Source organism: Periplaneta americana, chromosome 4 (genome assembly GCF_040183065.1).
Source record: "Periplaneta americana isolate PAMFEO1 chromosome 4, P.americana_PAMFEO1_priV1, whole genome shotgun sequence".
NCBI lineage: Eukaryota > Metazoa > Arthropoda > Insecta > Blattodea > Blattidae > Periplaneta > Periplaneta americana.
Window position 1 is genome coordinate 148,607,375 of NC_091120.1, and position 18,625 is coordinate 148,625,999.

At 37.0% G+C, this 18,625-nt stretch overlaps 1 long non-coding RNA gene across 1 annotated transcript; it reads right to left on the minus strand.

Annotated features, from left to right (window-relative positions):
* Positions 1-391: 391 nt before the first annotated feature.
* Positions 392-8,548, minus strand: LOC138698307 (uncharacterized). The gene is made up of 2 exons (XR_011331822.1): positions 7,460-8,548; positions 392-3,760 (listed from the first exon to the last, which is right to left on the minus strand). It is a non-coding gene; the product is annotated as an uncharacterized lncRNA (long non-coding RNA).
* Between the last annotated feature and the right edge of the window lie 10,077 nt (positions 8,549-18,625).

Sequence of the window (18,625 nt, forward strand, 5' to 3'; positions counted from 1 at the left end):
CAACCTTAAGCCCAAGGCAAGCAAAGTTAATATAGTCATCAGAGATGATGTAAACACAAGCAGTTACGTCCGAAATATTGTGAAGGGAATGAATTCCATCTCTACCTAACCACCCATTCTTCCATGGCAGATAAAGAAATTCAAATATCAAATATAAAAGACAAATTCTCCAACGCCCACAAATATGAACTGATTCTGATCAAAATCATAGATGGAAAAGTTTGGGAATATTTCAGTAGACACATATGGAAAATAATACAAATATAGTCTTCGCCACAGAGCCACTTTACAATGGTAATAAAATTAGCAAAAGTAATTAATGATAAAGGTAACAGATTAGTATCTCTTCAATGAAGGCTGAAAATGATATTGATTCTCAAGCAGAGTGATATTTGTAAAAAAATGTTTGTTTATTAACTGTACCAGCAAGAAAAACAAATTAAAATTTAACATACAACAGTGTTTCTCAACCGCCGAGCTCTGGCATAAATTTTACCGGACCGCGAGATATTCTCCTGGAATTTGTCACTTTATTTTTCTGAACATTTTTTCAAGAACAAATATTTTATAGCGAAAATATTCTTAGGATAATAATTTTCATGATCGTTTCGAAAAGCGTAGATCCAAATCGTCTGTCCAAACTTACATGACATAGCAATCAAATTTCTTCTTTGTTTTTCAATCACATATCTTTGTGAAACTGCAGTTTTTGCCATGACTACCCTTAAAATGAAACAAAGAAACTGTTTGCAACTTTCTGTCTCCGTTTGGCTATCACTTAAATTAATCCTAGAATTAACAAGCTAACAGATAGAAAACAGCAACAAAAGCCTGACTAGCCTCGCTAAATTGTTGAAAATTCTCCGATGTAATAAAAACAAAATAAACTAAACAATAAGGTTAACTTTTACTGTGTAATGTGCTACGTTTTTAAATTCATATTATTGATTAGTATTGGGACTAGGGTTTAGAAATAAGACATTAAACAATTTTATACACAAAATTACATACACTGCATATAAAATATTTATCTTATGTATGTGTGATAACTGTTTTGCCGACATATTGACATCCTTCTGTTGCTTCTCCTGCTCAGCTGGTTTCTGTGGCGAGTGACAGTGCATAACCATTCTTTCCACTACCAGTTCTTTTGCAAACAACAATAATTAAAGTCAATTTAATAACACAATGATCAATGTTATCAATTTTTGTTTGTGTCATATTTTTGGTGGTTAGAAAGGGATAATATGTCGATGAAAATTAATATAAATAATTAATTGATGTTAGGTTGAAGAAACTAGAACATGAAACAAAATTTCATTAATCCAGTGATCGATAACGAATTAAATAATTTATTATTACTTGTCAACATATCTCACTGGTTTTGTAGTGAACTAATAATACTCTTCAAGTCTTAAGATTACGCCATACTTAATAATTAATACTTCTGTTAGTTAAATGTATGAACTTTAAATAATGGGGAAGTATTTACGAGTAAATTTGTTGAGACACGGCTCTTGTGTTATAGAAAAAGAATTTACCGGGCCACAGTCTCTTGAAGGTTGAGAAACACTGATATACCGCAACTTGGGGTTATTTTGCTCCTTGGGATCATACACTGCTCCACATAAATAGAAAGGTTTCATCGGTGTCTAGGTTTCAAATCAGCTGATATACCACTGTGGGATATAATCCTAAACAAGTATGAATATTTTTACTTAAATAACAATATTTTATAATTTTTCTGTATTAAAATTTGTTTTCATTTTGATAAATACTGTATATTTTATCTTAACAGAAGTCATACAATGCTACATAACAAATATTTCATCTCTAAGTGTTGGAATTGAAGGGCGGTCAAAGTTTCCCCATCATATAGGTAACTTTACTCCACTTTTTAAAAAATGTAATAGGTGAAACAAATAATAGTAATACCAATACCTTCTATTCAACCCAAATTAGTTAATAAAATTATGAACAGAATGATAATTCCGCAAAAATATAATTTTCTAAGTCTATTTCAATTAAAATATCAGAAGAAATGGAGCAAAGTAACCCCAAACATACAAATATTTCATCTCTAAGTGTTGGTATTGAAGGCAGGTGCAAAGTTTCCCCATCATACAGGTAACTTTGCTCCACTTTTTAAAAAATGTAATAGGAGAAACAAATAATAGTAATATCAATACCTTCTATTTAACCCAAATCAGTTAATAATATTATCAAAAGTATAATAATTCCGCAAAAATGTGATTTTCTAAGTCTATTTCAATTAAAATATAAGAAAAAATGGAGCAAAGTAACCCCAAACATAAAAAATATTTTATCTCCAAATGTTGGTATTGATGGCTGGTACAAAGTTTTCCCATCATACAGGCACTTTTTCTCCACTTTTTAAAAAATGTAATAGGAGAAACATAGTAATACCAATATCTTCTATTTAACCCAAAGTAGTTAATATTATTAAAAGAGTAATAATTTCTCAAAAATCTCATTTTCTAAGTCTATTTTAATTAAAATATCAGAAAAATGAAGCAAAGTAACCCGAAGTTACGGTACACTAAATTTTCAATAGAATTTAAATAATGAGTCACAATGATTCAACTCCACTAAGAAAAAATGTCTGCTCTTCCTCTTCTAGTACACAATCCTGTCATCCACTCCTCAATACACAAAGAAATCCATCAGCACTGTCATCTTGCTGCTATCGTCCATATTACGAACACAAGATAGAAGAAAAACCCTTCTGGAAAGTGTCACATTTTGGAGTTTTTTTTTCCCCTGAATGATTCATACATACACTATTACCTATAATGTCTTGGAGATCAAACCATGGTTAATTAACTAAACAATACCTCGTTTAATAAGTCACCATTTACATAAATACTCATTTGAACTTTCAGGAGTCAAATACACATTACATTTCACGTTTATAAAAAGAAGTTAAAACATTTAATAATTATACTTTAAATATTTCCAATTTATAAGGCAGATTTGCCTCGCATGTCACATAACGCTTCAACAAGTCACACGGGAGCTTGAAACAATCACCAGCTTCAAAAATATCATCTAATTCTTCAGATACAGTGCGGGGAACATGACACACAGTTATACACTCAATGCTGTTCTGTTTATGAAAACTTATTTTGTATCCATATTTCGAAGCGTTCTCTGTTGTACCAACATATCTTACAGCAATGTAGTAGTTGTTACACTCCCTTTGAATATGTATGTAAAATATTTCGTTATGGGCGAACATAACCTTGCAACCTTTCAACTCTACACTATCGGTGTTTATTATCAGACTAGTTGCACCTTCTTGCTCCCTCACATCTTGGTTATGAAACTTGAGCAAGTGAGTTTTCAAGTCATGAAACACTCCTGTCCAATCACATGCATGTTCTTTCATAAATGGACAAGTATAGGGTGCGTACTGACAAATAGTTTGATGATCGTTTATAAAATCAAGGGGGAAACTTTCTTTACAACCAAATTTTCTATTCGTGCAGGGATATTCCACTCTTCTAGCAATATTCTCCAGAGCTATGTTTCTGATGTTGACAAATTGTTGCCTGCAGGTAGGACATTCTTTCAGTTTCGGTTTACAAATCGAACAGATGTTGTGGCCATTCTGACAGAATACGATAGGTGGCAGCATGTACTCTAAGCAGACCGGGCACTCCAGCTCACACAGAAGCCCTTGATCGAAGTCACGAGTCAAGGTGTCCATTATTGCATCAGTTGTGCTGCATGAAAGATACTGAAACAGACAATATAATATTATCTTATCTTGAGGCAAATGCTATTACCTTGAGTCATAATATCTTAACATGGAAAGGTTTTTACAGAATTTTGCGTCATTGTATTTAGAGCAGTAGTTTCACAAGACCATTCATCGACTATACAAAAGACATTTGATGACAACGAAAAGAGAAAGGCTGATAAATATGATTGTAAGCGTCTTCCCAACAATGAGCTGCTAACGCTGTATTGTAATTAAACTCTTACCGAGGAGTGTGCTTCCAATAATTTAGACAATTTCACAAAGGGCCTGCAAAAAAAAAAAAAAAGGACGGACAGCTGAGATACGAAACAGGGGACTCTGTAATAAATGATTACTTATTTCACAATAATAATAATAATAATAATATTATTATTATTATTATTATTATTATTTTATCTTTCAAATATGGTCGTAACGTCATTTCATTCACTGATGGGTCCACCTCAGCTGCGTCAGTAGCGAGGTGATGATTTCTCAACCAGAGTAGTGCAAACGGGACTGCATCCAATTCTGTTTATAGGTTTGTTGATAATTTCAATAGTCATTAAACTGGACAAATAGAAGACTGTAAGCTTACTTCTTTCACAAATGGCAATGTCATTCATGAAAGTAAAGTATCTTTCACCATCCGCTCTGTTAATGGTTATAGAATTTTTATTTTTTTTATTTTTTTGCTACAGTTAATGGCAAAGGGGCATCGATCTTTCCTATTGTGTCATGTCATGTCATGTCATGTCATGTCATGTCATGTCATGTCATGTCATGTCATGTCATGTCATGTCATGTCATGTCATGTCATGTCATGTCATGTCATGTCATGTCATGTATGTATGTATGTATGTATGTATGTATGTATGTATGTATGTATGTATGTATGTATGTATTAACACTACAATTGGGCATACACCCGGTGGCAGTAATATATAATATACAATAATAAAAATACAATAATTATATTAATAAAATTTACAATAATTACAGCCATAAAAAGAAATAAACGTAAATTTAATTCTAACTATAATTAAATAGATGAAATAAACCTAGGACTATAAATAAAAATTATGCCATAATAACGCCTACAATAAGCAAAAGTAAACATAACTTATAAGTACTTCTATTAAACCCAACTATTACCAACTTAAGTAATTACATATCACCTTAATTAATTACATATCAACTTAATTACATATCTTAATTAATAACTTAATTACATGACACAACTTAGACAATTACACTGCACCTACAATTACATTTTCAGTCTAATCTTCTCAACCTTTCCTTAAATGTATTGATTTTGAGAGAACCACCCTGAAAGATTGCCGCAGGTAAGCTGTTCCAATTCACTATTGTGCGGTTCACAAAGGAAAATTTTGTCACGTCCGTTCTTTGTTTTCTGTATTTAAACTTCTTAATATGATCAGCCCTGCATAAGTATGCTGGTGTTGCTAATCTAGCATTGATGTCGGTCCCATTTGTGCCTTAAACAATGCGGTGAGTCTGGTTTTTCGTAGCCTTGATTTGAGTAATTCTCACCCTAAGTCTTTTAGTATCTCTTCACCATGCCCCTTTCCCATTTTGACATATTTTGCAGCCCTGCGTTGGACCTTTATGCTTCATATAATTTTGGAAATTTCGAAAAATCATAGAAAGTATCCAACAAGCAGTGCAAATTTTTCAATTTCCTATATTTTCAATCGATAGCTTTAACGGATTGTAGATGGTTAAACTAGAAAAGTGCATTTATTTTATCGATTTTTTCCTCGCGAGCTATTTTAACAAATGGCTAGGAACAAAAATATAAATATTTAACAAAGGGCTCGTGCGAGCCCTTTACCAGCAGAATTTTCTTGAGGGTAAAGGCGGCAGACGTGGGATTGACATCCCTACGGCCATTGATACCTACTGTCTGTACAGGTGGGAGCCTTAAATTTCTTCTACCATAACGTGTAATGGGAATTTGTCTTTCACTATTCAAAACAGACACCAAAAAAAATTCTTTCATGTTCACCCATGTAAGAAAAAATTTCGATGTAGAAATATCGGCAAAGAAACTTTCCACGCTATTTATTTTGTATTTGTTGGACTATACGTTGAAGAAAAATATTTCATATAATATCCTAGACACAAAAACAAGGGCTACACAAGAGGTAGTCCAAAAAATAGTATGCAATACATATCTGAAGGTGGGAGTTAGAATACAATACAATACAATACAATACAATACAATACAATACAATACAATACAATACAATACAATACAATACATTATTTTATTTTCGCTGGCAGAGTTAAGGCCATAAGGCCTTCTCTTCCACTCAACCAGCCTTAATCAATACAATACATATTTGAATTACGAATATGTACACTACACTTAAAAGATTCTCCAGCAATATTCTTCAGTTAAATTTTAAAGACTAGTACATGTTTATTTAAATTTAGATAAACCTATAAGATAAAGTAGTAACTTAATTTATGAGCTAATTTAATTCAATCAATTATAATTAATTTTAGATAGCTAGTAAAATGAAGGGGCGCTCTTCCGTACAGGGGCAGCGCCAAAATATAAGTTTACTAGAACTATGTTATAGGGAGAAAAAACAAATCTAAAATATATTTATATAATGAGAATATTAATGTAATGAAATTTTACCATTACGTTTGTAGTAATACCAATTATAATTGGAGGTTTCGGTAATTGATTAGTACCATTAATGTTACGAGTCCCAGACATGGCATTCTCACGAATAAACAACATAAGATTCTGATTATTACCACATAGCTGGTTTAGGTGCTAATTTTGAATATGATTTAAGGAAAATTATTCTGCAGTCATCTTGCTTACTGAAAAATTAGTGAAAGTGAATATTTTTTTCTCAGCAATGAATAACTCTGTAACCTCGTCATTTTATATGCTCAATCTACGCTACTTCTGCAATAATTGTGTACTACTTTCAGATTTATCAAAACTATTATCGTTACAGACAATAATGGCAACTGCATTTTGTGCACTGGCCAGTGGCGTCGTATGCCATCTCTGGTTCACTTGGGAGCATAAAATGAATTAGACAACAAAGTTGACATTTTAAGGATTTTCTTATTCATTAATCCACTCCCCTTAAGGTTAATAGTCGCATAGAGGAGACTGTAAAAAAGAAAAAAAAAATAGTAATTTATTGATTTTTTTATTAAAGCTGGGTAGGCTACATACAGCCATGTGGTAAGATGAACATTCACAAGCATACGTGAATCATTCCAAAATGTCTCATTTCCGAATCCCAAAGATGATATATGAATGCCGTCCAAAAAGAAAAATAAATAGAGGAATGATACTGAATAGGTAAAGGGGCAAATTCGATTAGTTCTGAGATCTAAACGCATCAAGGAAGCTAAACCTGTACCGTCGTCGTCATCATCATCATCTCTATAACGATGGATTCGAGATTCGCGGATCAGCTCACGTTGTTGGTTAATGGACTTACAAGAGCGTCAGTTGCAACTAATTTTGGCTTCCTCAGGAAGGCATATAAATCTGGGTGGAACTTGTACATTTGGCACGTGAAAGAAACTTATACCTAAAAGAGGGTCTCAAAAACAGTCAAATAAAATGCTACCACTACTACGCATTATAATACTACAAACATTGGCCACTATCAGTTTATCGCCATCTTTACTCACCCAAATATGATGCAATTTTCCATCTTTATTACATCTGCGACATCACTGTTTTATGCCATATATATTGCTATATTGTAAATATCAGAAATCGGTACGTCATTAACCACAACGTTTGTGATTTACATTTAATACATAAAGATTTATTTGTCGTCTCGTGAAAACTGCTAATTCTGCATGACGTTACCAGGAAACTGTGAGATAAGATATCAGACTACTCGTTTATCAGAGCTACTGCTCCCTAAACATCCAGTGATACCATTCTTAGTAACATAAATTTCCTCCCAGTCTTCAAAAAATTTCTTTTCCATGTTATAAAATTTCCTTTTTGGCAGCAGCAGCAGCAGCAGTAATGTTTCATTCATTGAAGGCCCGCTCCCACTTAGCAGAAACGAATCGAACAGAATCTCTCTTCACGATGTATTTAAATGGAAGATAGCAGAAAGCGGCGCATCGAATCGAATCGAACAGAACGGAATTCAGGAGCTAGAATATTTATTCCACTCCCGGAACAGAATTTTTTGTTTCGGGTATGATCGTAAGTTCTCGTGAAGCCTTCGTGGAAAAACAAATGAATCGTATCCACTCTTGGAGGCTTAATTCATTTACTATTGAAAGTTATTGCTGAAATAGTACGTGTACAAAAATCACAAATTAATATGAAGGAAAAAAAAATAATAAATCTTGTTTACAATCATCCTCCTTTGTGTGACAATCCCTATTTTTCTCCTTCCTCCTAGTCTCCATGTACAATCCAGATTTTCTCAATGCCGTCTATTACCTGATTCCTTATGCCTCAACTCTTTTCTCGTTCATCATTCCTTCCAGTTCATCCTTCAGCAGACAATTTCTTTCCTGCCTGTGACGCAGCCAATTCCTTTTTCTAATCTGTTTCAGCACAGCAGTAGTATTGCTAGTAATAGTAGCAGCAGGAATAGTACTAGTAGTAGTAGTAGTAGCAGCAATAATAGTAGTTGATGTACTTGTGGTTTTCTAATTGGTTATTTTAAAACGCTTTATCAACTGCTATGGTTACCTAGTGTCTGAATGAGATGAAGGTGGTGATAAAGATGATGATACAGGCGATATGAGTCTAAGGTCCAGCGCAGAAAGTTACCCAGCATTTGCTTTTAATAGATTGAGGAAAAACCTCGAAAAAAACCTCAACCAGAGGTAACTTACTTGTAGTAGTAGTAGTAGTAGTAGTAGTAGTAGTAGTAGTAGTAGTAGTAGTAGTAGTAGTAGTAGTAGGTAGTGTAGTAGTATGGGTAGTAGTAGTAGGTAGTGTAGTAGTATGGGTAGTAGTACCAGTAGTAGTAACAATAGTGGTGGTGGTGGTAGCAACGGTAGTATTAGTAGTTGTGGTAATAATAGCAGGAATATCAGTAGTAGTGGTAGTAATACTAATAGCACAATTAGTGTAAGTAGCAGCAGTAGAAGTAGCAGTAGTACGGTAGATGTTGCAATAGTAGTAATAGCGGAAATAGTAATAGTGATGGTGGTGGGAGAAGCAGTTTAGTAATAGTGATAATAGCAGTAGTATTGGTAGTAATTGTTGTAGTAGTATTAGTAGTGGTAGTATGTGGTGATAGCAATAAAAGGAATTTATGGCGTAATGTGAAGATGCGTTTAATTTATATCGAGAGGCAAGGGATTTAGCTCCAATGTTTGGAAAAGTCCTCACTACATTTACAATCAGATCTCATGCTTAACTGGGGGAGGTGTGACTACATCAATTCTTGTAACAAAAACAGTAGAGCAGGTTTAGCGTGGCTAAGATTGGGGGGATGGAAGGATAAAACTGTCAACGAAGAAGGAGAGCGCCCTTGTCCACTGTGCGGGGAAAAGGACTCCTGGAGACATATTTTATTGCAGTGTGTCGAATCGGAACCTATCCGGAGAAAATACCTACCACCCTCGATGCTAAGTCAGAATAGGAGTTCGCTTGCATGTCTTGACCTCATGGGGAATAGAGAATGCGAACAAAAGACTGGATTGTTTCTCTTGAAGGCGAGACAGATTAGAATTTCAGCTGTTGAAGTTTATGATACGAACTGACGAAGGGGCAATGGCAACTACTCAATTACATACTTATATGATTGTTTTAGGTTAGGATATATTATACTGTCTTCGAGCTACGAGTTGGCGCGGGGAGTAGATAGGCGGGACGGGGGAACTTTACGCTACACTCTAACCTGAAAACTTCAGTCCACTTACTTGGCTACACGGGAACGGAGTTAGACATCAAAGATTCCGCATCTTCGGTGTTGTCGCTATGACTATCATTATCACATTTTTCAAAATTGCTGGAGTATGATCTGTCCATGATAATCGTCTCTTTATGTTCCAGCCGTGTATATTAATTCGAATCTCTCAACAAAGCCATTAGCCCCACCACCCCCATCCTGATGGACAACAATGAGTGTTCTGGACACATTTATGGTAGTCATAACTCCCGTAACATTTTTATCGTGCCAGCACTTGGGAAACGTTAAATTGGTAGGCCTATCTATCCGCATCTCGTCCAGATACAAAATCGGTTTTTTCCACGTTCCTAAGCTTTCTTATTTGCTGTAGATATCTTCACGTATTCTAATTTACAGTTTTTTCATCTTTTTTTTTTTTTTTTTTGCTGCACACTTCTTCCACCTGAAATCCTTTTTCTTCAGTATTCATCTTAATGTTGTCTTTCATTTCAAATCAATTTTCTCTTGTAGAAGGGTAGAAGTTTGTTGCAGCTTGGTACTACTTTTTTTTTACTTGTTATTTAACGACACTGTAATAGCTACTAGCTTCTTCAGTGTCGATTGAATTGATGATGCGAGATGGTATTTGGCGAAATGAAACCAAGGATTCGCCATAGATTACCTGACATTCGCCTTCCGCTTGGGAAAACCTCGGAAAAAACCCAACCAGGTAGTCAGCGCAAGCGGGAATCGAACTCACTCCCGAGCGCAACTGCAGACCAGCAGGCAAACGCGCTACCTCCTGAGCTACGCCGGTGGCCCTCTTTCTTTTTAAAATAAAAATTCTCAATTTTATCTTTTTTGTCAATCTCCCGTCGAAGGCATCTACATTTGCGTTTCGGTAGTCTGGACGTTTCCGTTTTTTTTTTCTCCCTCAGGTGTCGACAACGCACTTTCTTCTGTGCAGTCTTTCTTTTCATTCCTTATACGTTGTATTGTTCTTGTGGATAGATTAGAGTACTTTTCTACCTTTGCTGTAGGTTTCGTAAGAGGAATGCAAAGGTACTGTTGTCCTTTTTCTTCATCACAGAATTATTTTGCACTTCTAATAATATTCCTTTCTTCGCTATAGATTGTCAATCCTTGTTTCCTCTTTGTCGACATATTTACAATAAACAAAAAACTGCTATAAACCTAAATAACAGTATACAATAACATAAATTCTATTAACTATATTATTATCAACACTATTAACACGAAAAGCAAAGGATAACTAAAGCAATACAAAGATTTGCGGTATACTTAAAACAATTGTCTTGCTGACACTAATAAAACACTGCAATAAAAACCCCACTATTATTTTCACAAAGTCGCAAAGACTCATACACACGTGTACAGTATTTGAGGAACAAGTTGAGAAAAAATTTTGAACAGAGACAGCATTATGTACTTACCCTCTCTCTCGCACAGCTACTATTATGGGGTTGTTGGCATTGGTGCTATCCCTTCCATCATGTCCGTGGAAGTGTCAGTGGCGGCCTGCACCTCTGTAGAGTGTTCGCAACCTTCGTCCTCGCTATCTGTCTCTCCTATGTTGATTACAAACCGATCGATGACTTCGTCAATTAAACCATCTTTCTCCCAATAAAACTTTTCCTCCTTTTCTACACTTTCACACGCTTTTCTCCAGTTTTCTGGTGTCACTTTTGATAATGCTGTTTGAAAGAGAAGTGTTACATCACTGGGTCTGAAAGTTACATTATGTTTGGCTACATCGTTCTTTACTTGGGCCCAAATTAATTCAATTGCACTGAAGTTGCAATGATAGGGAGGAAGACGTACTACGGTATGCCCTGCTAACTCTGCAGTAGTTTCAATTTCGTATTTTCTAAATCTGTCTTTCTTAGCCTTGATAATGTCATATAATACTATTTTGGTGGATCTCGGATCGTATTCAATGTTCTTTTCGCGTAAACAGGTTTCCATTTCGCTTTTTAAACTTGATGATATTGGGGCCTTATTTAGTTCCACCGAATGGTAAGATGCATTGTCCATTACAATTACACTATTTTGAGGAATATTTGGAAGGAGTTTGTTTACAAACCAATCCCTGAAAACAATACCATCCATCTCCTCGTGATAGTCCTTTGTGGATTTAGACCGAAAATACAGAAGGCCGTTCGGAACAAACCCTTCAGAAAACCCGGCGTGTACTATAATAAATCTCTGCCCTTTACCCAGGAGGACAATCATAGGTAAGTCAATTTCACCGTCTGGCGTGTCACATAACCATACCTTTCCTGTAGTGTGGTTCACATTCAACCAAGTTTCATCAAGATAAACGATTGGTCGACCACTTGCTCTCAGTTCTTGCATTTTACGTAAATAATAAAACCTTTTTGCTACAATGTCGGGTTTTCCCATTAAAAATTTTCGTCCTACAATGTTTTTAGCATAACGGAAATTCATGTTTTTTAATATTTGTCGCACTACCTATATGCTGCCCTCAACTAACTTAGCCTCCCTCAAAGCTTTGTGTATATCAAGCAAACTGGGAACGAAGCTTGTTTTGTATAGGGAATAAATGGTCCTCTTAATGGCAGATGCAGTGAATGAGTCTATATTCGTCTTCTTCGGTGTACTGTTGGGCCTTTTCTTACCCGGGGTTCGAATTTTGGTTCCTGTACTGTCAGCATTTATCTTTTCATTTAACATTCTATAAACACTTGCGCGAGATACTCCAGTCGCTGTAGCAGTTCGTCCGATGACATCTGTGACTGATATAGTAGGCGCTCCATTTTTAAGTGCATCAAATTCATCTTTAAAGAACTTGTGCACATTAATCACAACTTCTCTTCCGTCTGACTGCACTGGCTTTCCCTTCTTTCCAACACCGGCTTGAAAAATAATTAATATTAGAGAAAATATTATTAAATATGGAACTAACGTAAATATGTCTGTGTTCTAATGCATTTCTACAACACAATAGAATTAGTTAACAACAAAGAAGCGCCACTGTTCTCCACTTGCACTAACCAGTGGCTATTGTTATAAAATACAAAATAACACGACACAGTAAAACAATAAAATAAATACTCAAACAAATAACATATAAATAACGTTGAAGTGAAATATCGCATTAAAACACAACTTGCAATATTGTGACCGACACAGGCCGACACTGGCAACCTCAAGACTTCGACTGACGCAAGTGGATTCTTTCTTCCTTCCTTCCTTCCTTCCTATTGTCAACTTACACCCTCTCAACCGGTTGCCTGGAAAAGACCAGAGCAGGTATCAGTCTCAAGATATTCCTCAAAGACTGTAGTAGATGTTTGTGAAACAGGAATATTGCAATGAACAGCGCGGTGCGCATGCGCGACTGTTTCCCCTCCGCCCCGTACTTCATGTGACTTCTCCTGGCGTGAGAACAATATAATGTGTTTTGTTTCTGCCGTTTTCATTTTAATCTGTGTGTTCTTTTGGAGAGTGATTGGATCTAATCATAGATGAGGGGGATGAAACCTACAAAGTAGGACTTGTTTTACACAGCACCTACGGTCAGAAGATCCGTGCATTGGATTTAAGAGAAAATTCTGATAGTGTAGTACATCTGTATGTATAATATTGCTCAATAAATCAATCTATCTACCTATCTATTAGTAATAGTTGTAATAGTAATGATGGCAGTAGTATTAGTAGTAATGGTGTTAGCAGTAGTATTAGTAATGACAGTAGCAGAGGTAGTAGTATGAAGTTATCTCGTGACGTCTTACGGCGGTTGTAGCATGGAAGTAGAGATCGCACGCTTTCTCGATCTCGGTAAAGGTCTTGTGGTCGGCATCATTCTTTTGGTGCATGAGTACTAACTTAATTAGAAACCACACACTGATCTGGAATTATGCGATGGAGGCTTTCTGATAGAAATATTACAATTATTATTATCTGCCACGACTTCACGTCACATACACACATATGTAAGGAAGAACTGTGACGGTGTCGTGTATGGTTCCTGGGGTAGCTCAGTCGGTAGAGCGTTCGCGCGCTAAGCGAAGGGTCCCGAGATCGATACCCGGCTCCTGAACAATTTTTCCTTAAAATTATTCAAACCTGTTTTAAGGGAGCTACTACCTGAGAGCCAGATTTGTATAACACATACGCAATTTAATATTACTAAACTGAACCTTATTAGTGAACTGAATCAGCATGACTCAATGCGACGTAGCAGCGGTGGGTCGGGTTTCGACTGCACTGTACGCGTGCAAGTCTGCAGAGTTGCAAAGAAATTAATGACACCTGCAAAGACATTAGTCATTTAAGCCATATACAGGGTGTTTCAAAAATACGGGGCATAATATCAGGTATGTATTTCCCACATGTAGACAATCAAAATAGTTCACTACAACATGTGTCCGGAAATGCTTCATTTCCGAGTTATGGCCTTCACAACATTGAAATTCACCGGAACGTTTTTCTTTCCGCAGGTCGTTGCCGTCAAAGGAGACATTAAGAGGGCACTCTGACAGTTCATTCCGAGGCGAAAATTACATTCAGTGTTGTGTAGGCGTTAGACTGTGCGACATGTATTCAAATCAAGAGCTGGCAGAGATACACTTCATGTACGGTAAGGCGGACATCTTCCCTAACCTGAGGCTCACCTGATCTGAACCCTCTCGATTTCTACTTGTGGGGCCATTTAAAATCATTGGTTTATTCGTCTCCGGTGCCTGATTTGGAATCCTTTCGGAATCGAATTGTGGCATGTTCTGAGGACATACGCAATACTCCTGGAGTTTGGGATCGTGTTCGCAGGTCAATGAGACATCGATGTGAGGTCTGTAATCAAGCAGGAGGTGGTCATCTTGAACATCTTCTGTAATGACAACGACCCGCGGAAAGAAAAACGTTCCGGTGAATTTCAATGTTGTGAAGGCCATAACTCGGAAATGAAGCATTTCCGGACACATGTTGTAATGAACTATTTTGATTGTCTACATGTGGGAAATACATACCTGAAATTATGCCCCGTATTTTTTAAACATCCTGTATATTGTCTTCAGTATTGTTTAAATATTTCTGCAACATGACGATTAATTGTTTCTGCTAAGCAGAGCCTTTGCTAGCTGAGTGTGAAATTAAATGAACAATTCTACACGTGTGTATAAAATCCCAAGTGTTTGATATGTCGGAAGGAGTTGTGAAAATGGGTTGCATTGGGTCGTTCTTGAAGGCGGGTAACGAGCGAGTAGTTGAGTGAGTCCTGGCTAGTCAATGTCGGTATATACGTCAATAGGGGAATGAGAGGAGAAACATTCAAAAGGTACGCGAAACGTGTCAATGCAAGGGATCTTGGGATGAGAAAAACTGAATATGTGAGCTCCAAGCATGTTGGCCACTTTTCTCACTCCAAGTTACGCCGCTCTACTGAAGGAACTTTAGAGAATTTTGAAGGGGAGGCTGAAAATCGACATAACCTAACAGCTACCAGAAACGCCGAAAGATGTCAAGAGCCTGCACATTGAGTGGAACTCCCGTAGTACTCCCAAGACGAGGGTTCTAAGTCCTTTCACGGTGCGAGTGACACTAGAGCAGGGGTTGTCACAGGGTTGCCAGATAAAGGAAACACAACCGTCGTACCAAATTATGAAAAATGTCGTACTTCAGCAAAAAATGTCGTACTTCAGCAAAAAAATTGTCGTACATTTCTCACCTTATTATTTTTATAGATGAAGTGTACAAACATATTTCACAATATACTAAAAGAAAGTGATTCATAGGCCTATTTATAATTATACCAGCGAATTTTTGTTCAAGTGAAGAATATTACTAATTATTTTTGACATTCACAATGACACTTAACATTCAAACACATCACCATTTCTTCGTCAACACTGTCAACTCCGTAAAGCATGCACGATGACGCTTGGTCAGAAACAACATCATTATACTGAAAGTCAGCAGAAACTTGTCTTTGGCCAGCGCGACGGAGATATTTAGGCTAATATTAATCAATGCTTCAGCTGATAATTACATCAAATTAATCCACCTGCAGTCCACTCAAATCCGACACCTCTATAATATCGGCGCAGACTTCTTAATACTAATGCGGCATTATACTATTTCACTATTACTATTACTATTTCACTGATAAAAGACTTCCATTGCAGAATATATAAGAAAGATAGATCTCTGCACTCGTATTACTTTGACATAACCGTGCAGTACAATGAAACCAAGAGCTGAAGATGATCAATTATTATGACTTGCATGGCAAGAATAACCACCATATCGATTTTCAAAATATATTTTATACCTTTAAAACTTTTTTTTTTCATATTAGTCAACGACATACTGAATGAAGAAAACTTGTCCAAAAAGGGACGAATTAACCTTTGATTTTATTTTAATTATAGATCAATATAAGTCCCAAAATAATTTTGTTCCTTCATTAAAACAGTCGTACAAAATAGCGTATGACATTGAGTTCGATCGTACCTCGAACAATTAGTAAAAATAATCGTATGCGTACGACTATAGTCCTACGTATGGCAACCCTGAGTTGTCAGCACATAGGACCCTGGGGCTAGCCTTTCTTACCCGCTGAAAACGCAGTGCACCATGGTGCGCTCGTAGCTGCTAGCGGGTATGCTCTCTATCTCTTGCTGCTGCACGACGGTGCACGCGGGACAGCACTGCTTACCCGTTGTACATTTCAGCGAGTGCTGACGACCACTGCACTAGAGTAAACTCGCCTCAAGTACCGAAGGCAACATGCAAAAACCAAAGCTTCTATTTCAAAGACTTTAATTTGGTAAACTTTTTGGAGAGGGATATGTAGGTCGGTGATACATTTCTTTTAGGGCTCATTCCGGCATTTCTCTTAGCTCCTTAGGAAAACCATAAAAAAACGACACGCAGCATGAGTTGTCTCAATTTAGTTAAATAACTATTGAAATCTGGTCTGATCAATGCTGAGAGAATTATTTGGAAAAGGTGAGCGTTATTGTAGTATCCACAGGTGAATTTCACCACAAGACAGGATGTTGCGGTGTTTCTAGCATAAAATGAACTGAGCATGGTTATTCTACGTCATGATTGACGCGGAGAAATACGTGATACGAGATTGAGACATTTGTTCTGCGAGAAATTACTATGTCAAATAGGCCTACAGTCATTTCTTACGGAAATAGTGATGGACCACACAAAGGTCTAATCTCAATCAGAGCAGCGGTACGTTGTGTAACTTTTCCAATCTCCTGTCACTTCATTGCTCTTACACTCAAATATTATCTTAAGAACCTTATTCTCGAACAGCCTTTTCTCCCTCAAAATGATAGTCCAAGTTTTAAAACCATATAGAACAACCGGTAATACAACTGTTTTATAAATTCTAACTTTCAGTTATTTTTTAAAGCAGACTGGATGCTAAAAAGCTTCTCAACCGAGAAATAGCTGGCATTCCTCAAATTTATTCTACCTTTAATTTTCTCTGGACTGTCATTCATATTTCTTACTTACTCCAAAGTATTTGAATTTTTTCACCTCTACAAAGAATAAATTTCCAATAGCCTATGTATATTTCAATTTCGTACTATGTTCTGGTCACATGACAATTATATACTTTGTCTTTTCGGCATTGACTTCCAAACCTATCTCATTACTTGCTTCAAGTAAAATTCCCGTATTTTCTCTAAGAGTTTGTGGATTTTCTCCGAACATATTCACGTCATTCGCACAGACAAGCAGCTGATGTAACCCGTTCAATTCCAAACTATCTCTTGTTATCCTGGATATTCCCAATGGCATATTCCAGAACAAAATAGTTAGAAAGTAAAGCTGATAGTGCACCTCCTTGCTTAAGCCCGCAGTGAATTGGAAAAGCGTCACATAGGAACTGGCCTATACGGACTCTGCTATGTTTCACTGAGACACATTTTAATTAATCGAACTAGCTTGTTGGGAATACCAAATTCAATAAGAATATTATATAAAAATTATGTCTTAACCGAGTCATATGCCGTTTTAAATCTACAAGTAACTGATGTACTGTGCCCTTACACTTCCATTTTTTCTGAAATACGAGGCGCATCCAGAAAGTAAGTTTCCCGATTTTTTCCCCTTGAAAGTAAACGTAATTAGCCGTGTCAATTGCGCATGCGTAACAGATCTATGACGTATCAATCATATGCCAGCCGGACAGGTCCCGCCTGGTGCCAGTGACGTGGCAGCAGTGGTCCGAAATGGAAGCTCTTATTCCATCTCCCGCCGCCTGCTAGGTTCGGTCGGTGATAAAGTTCTTTAATGCACAAAGCATTGCGCCAATTGAAATTCATCGGCAGCTCTGTCAGGTCTATGGGCCGAACATCATGAGTAAGCAGATGGTGCGTCGCTGGTGTAGGCAGTTTTCCGAAGGTAGTCAAAGTGTCCATGATGAAGAGCGCAGTGGGCGACTGTCCCTCATCAATGATGATCGTGTTGAGCTGGTGCGGCAGTGCATCATGGAGAACCGTCGCTTCACGATTACGGAGCTGAGCAGCTATTTTCCGCAGATATTGCGAACCTTGTTGCATGAGATTGTCACTAAGCACCTGCTGTTCAAAAAAGTGTGTGCCAGGTGGGTGCCGAAAAACCTGACACCCGAACACAAAATGCAACGTTTAGGAGCAGCACTGACATTTCTGCAACGGTATCACAATGACGGCGACGAGTTCCTCGATAGGATCGTCACGGGCGATGAGATTTGGATTTCGCACTTCACCCCGGAAACCAAGCAGCAGTCAGTGCATTGGCGGCATAGTGGATCTCCGATCAGGACGAAATTCAAACAGACGCTGTCGGTACGGAAAGTGATGTGCACGGTGTTCTGGGACAGGAAGGGCATTCTGCTCATTGCCTTCCTTCCAAGAGGTGAAACAGTGAACGCTGACCGTTACTGTGAAACACTGCGAAAATTGCGACGTGCCATTCAAAACAAGCGGCGTGG